Genomic DNA, 4,068 nt, shown 5'->3' with positions numbered 1-4,068 from the left:
TTACATCACATACACATACTCTTACATACGCACGACTGCATTAGCGGACATGAACCTTTACTGACGCACACACTGGCATGGAAGAGTCCACATTCTCTTACACAGGATCAACCACACACACATTCACACATACTCCGACACATGCACTCACATGCATGTGCACACCGGGATACACAAATGTGGGGAGACACGAGTCATTTTTTGAGCAGAACAGCTTGCTTAATGTTTGCCTGCATTGATAATTTAACTAACACAACAGTGAAATGAATAAATCCAGTGTTTTCTTCAAAAATATGAGCTAACATCAGGACAAAAGTAAGCTAGCTTATGGACACAGTTAGGAACAGACAACAGGTTAACATTCCAGAACTTTCCATCACAGACCTATCTTGCCTATGAAAGAACTAGGTGATATATTGTCGACACCCTTCACTTCTTTCTCCTGTCTAAGCTTTTTTATTTTTCTGTTTTTCTCTCTCTGAGCTGTCTTGCCTCTCCTCCTGCAGTTGCTGTCTGTGAAAGTTTCTGCAGCAGTCTGAGGGAGCCGGTGGACTGAACCATTTACGTAAATATGGGTGGGGGGGGGGGGCATTGAGAAATGTTTCCAAAACAAATAAACTTTGTGTTAGCAATACATTGTAAATAAAATATATGTGTGATTGTAAGTTTATAACTGAGTGTCATATTATTTTGTAAGTATTATAATTGTACTGGGGCCTCACTGGGCCCCTGTCATTCATGGGCCCCTAGAATCCTTCTCCTTATTCTCCCCTTTTCTGTGCCCCTGTCCATAGATCTCCAAAGTGTAACATTACATATACATAACAATGCTCAAATTGGTTCTACACTAGCTTATTAAAAGAGCTATTTTGTGTTTTCAAGAGTGATCTGAGTGTAGTGTATGTGGACTTTTTACACCCTCAAGTCAGCCCAGTCTCACGTTTGTTTCTTGTGCTCCCGTCACGAAATGAGTCAAATTTTCGTGACAGGGTTTGTTTTAACTCACTATTACTAACCCTACTCCCACCCCCAACCCTAAACTTAACCATAACCTAACCCTACTCCTTCCCGCAACCCTAACCATAACCACCCCCAACCCCCCCACTTCACTTTTAATTTTGTGCAGCCATCACGAAATGAATTAGAATGAATTTGTGCTGCCGTGATAATGAGGCGCTTTTCGTCACAATATCACGAACCAATAGATTAATGTATATTTCATGTTGGTGAATCATGACTTGCCGTGAGACCAGGTTGCCTCAAGTATATCAGCGATGGAATAAAATGATGAGTTATACTGTATTCATGCATCTGAGCACCCCGGGCATTCACTGCAAAACCTCACTGTGTTCACTGAGAAAAACTGCTATTTTTGGAGAAGCTATGGATATTAGCTAACAACACTGAACAATGGACGTTGATAATTAACAACATTCTGATAATTAATAACATTCTGGACTCACACGTTATTGCAGCAGGGGCAAAAAATCATCTATATATTAAAAGTGAAGTGGCATCTGTGTACATGTATGCATGCATGCGTGCATTATTTTATTTAGTAAGTTCAATCTAAGTACATAATATAATTGTAAATACAAAAAACAAATGGACGACAAATGGATGACAAAAGAAAATGAAAATATTTCCATATTGTGGTCCATTCAACAATCAAAATGACAAGATAGAAGTAACAACAATAATATCTAGGACTGCAAGCAGTCACATAAGGGCCCTCGTTCCACGCGAACGCCTACCCAGGCCAGTGCATCCCCTTGTGACCAGATGTAGGCATGTGCGAACAGGGGCAACCACTCACCCCACAGTTCAAATTTCAAGCAAATCACACAATGCATGAAGTAGTTATGACATGTTGATTGTTCATCCGCTAGGGGGTGGTCAGTGTAAAACAGAGGGGCCAGGTGTGTTCAGGGGCCAACCGTCATCACACATGTGAAGTTTCAATTCAATCAGGTAATGCATGAAGGAGTTATGACATGTTGATGGGTCATACAGTAGGGGGCGCTCAGAGCACAAATAGAGGGGTCAGGTATATACAGGCAGACAATAATCACACAGTTCAAGTTTCAAGCAAATCAGTCAATGCATGAAGACGTTATGTAGAAGTTAGTTAAGTGGCTGAACTTCATTACACATGTGAAGTTTCAAGTCAATCAGGTAATGCATGAAGGAGTTATGATAAGTTGATGGTTCATCCACTAGGGGGCACTCAGTGCACAAACAGAGTGGCCAGGTGTGTTAACGGGCTGACCCTTATTACACATGTGAAGTTTCAAGTAAATCAGGTAATGCATGAAGGAGTTATGACCAGTTGATTGTTCATCCACTAGGAGGCGCTCAGAGCACAGAGGGGCAAGGTGTGTTAAGGGGCTGACCCTCATTACACATGTGAAGTTTCAAGTTAACCAGGTAATGCATGAATGAATTATGACAAGTTGATGGTTCATCCACTAGGGGGCACTCAGAGCACAAACAGAGGGGCCATGTGTGTTCGGGGGCCAACCCTCATCACACATGTGAAGTTTCAAGTCAATCAGGCAAAGGATGAAGGAGTTATGACTTGATGTTCCATGGTGAAGGGTCAAAATGGCGGGGCCATAGTGGCCACACCCTTTGACATAGAGAAAACCTTTTGATAACTTTTGATCAGTATAGTCTCCGGATGATCTGAAAGAAATTTGAAGTGCAATGGAAATCACGCCAAAATGAGTAGACCAATGGTGCAAGACAATTTTTTGTTGGTCTATGCAAGATACACATGTGCACCAGTTTTCATCTCTCTACTACAAAAAAACCCCTATGGGGAGGGTTTTTTGAAAGTTGCAACGGGGTGCTATTGAGGCATTTTGCCCCACCCATGGGCAACTTCCTGATCAATTGTAAGAAGTTGTCGTGCCTGACCTGTGTATCAATTTTCATGATGGTTTGACAAAATTAAAGTTGTCAAAAGGAAGAACGTAATTTCATGGTGAAGGGTTATTTGGCACACCGCCATACGGACAACATTACTCATAGTGATCATCACCTACGCTCACCAACTTGTTCTACAAGTTTTAAAAGTGGAATGAAGTTGATTGGGTTAACTATGTGACATCAGAACCTTGTTAAAGTAATATTAGGACATTTCCTGTCACCACCGGGGGGCGCTATGGATTAGGTGGGAAGATAATATATGCATATGTTCAGGGCAGAGCCCTCATCATGTCCAGCAAGGTTGAAGGATCTACGATGAAGTATGTGGGCGGGACAGCTGTTCGAAGTGAAACAGCATGCTCCAAAATGCTCGCAAAAGTTTGACGAACCCTAGCAGCCACGCCTTTTGAAGTACAGAAATTCTTTTGATAGCTTTTGATCAGCATGGGCTCATGATGATGTGTACCAAATTTGAAGACGATTGGATTAAATCCCTAGGATGAGTTAGTTCAAATGTAAGTACTGTAAATAGCCAAAAATGGCAAAAATTACCTCAAAATTGAAACTTAAAATCAAAATGGCCGACTTCCTGTCGACATTTCACCACAACATTAAGAGACTTTTTTGTGCGTCTCAGCGTTGTAAATGTGTGTACAGAAAATCGTGAGGCTATGACAAAAAACTTTTTAAATTTGTAGGGGGCACTATTTCACCATTTTGCTGCGAGCATGTGTGCGACCTCCAAAATATCGAATTTCGGATGAGGCCGGATGACTTTGCAAAGTTTGGTGAGTTTTTGAGCATGGGAAATGGCTGAAATTTGGGCTTGAAAAGAAAATAATAATAATAATAATAATAATAACTCAGACTGCAAGCAGTCATATATGGGCCCTCGTGTCCGTGCCACTTCCTCCGTGGGACACAAGCTGCAGAGCAGGTCAGCCTCGCCGGCCTTCTGCAGAGCATCACAGCGGAGCTCTGAAAGCGGAGGTCGATCTTGAAGTCCTGAGCGATTTCTCTCACCAGGTGCTGGAAGGGCAGCTTGTGGATCAGCAACTCTGTGGATTTCTGATAACGGTGGATCTCTCTCAGTGCCGTGGTGCCGGGCCTGTAACGGTAAGGCTGCTTCACACCGCC

The sequence above is a fragment of the Thalassophryne amazonica genome, chromosome 13, assembly GCF_902500255.1.
Source record: "Thalassophryne amazonica chromosome 13, fThaAma1.1, whole genome shotgun sequence".
NCBI lineage: Eukaryota > Metazoa > Chordata > Actinopteri > Batrachoidiformes > Batrachoididae > Thalassophryne > Thalassophryne amazonica.
This window is presented reverse-complemented; position numbering follows the sequence as displayed.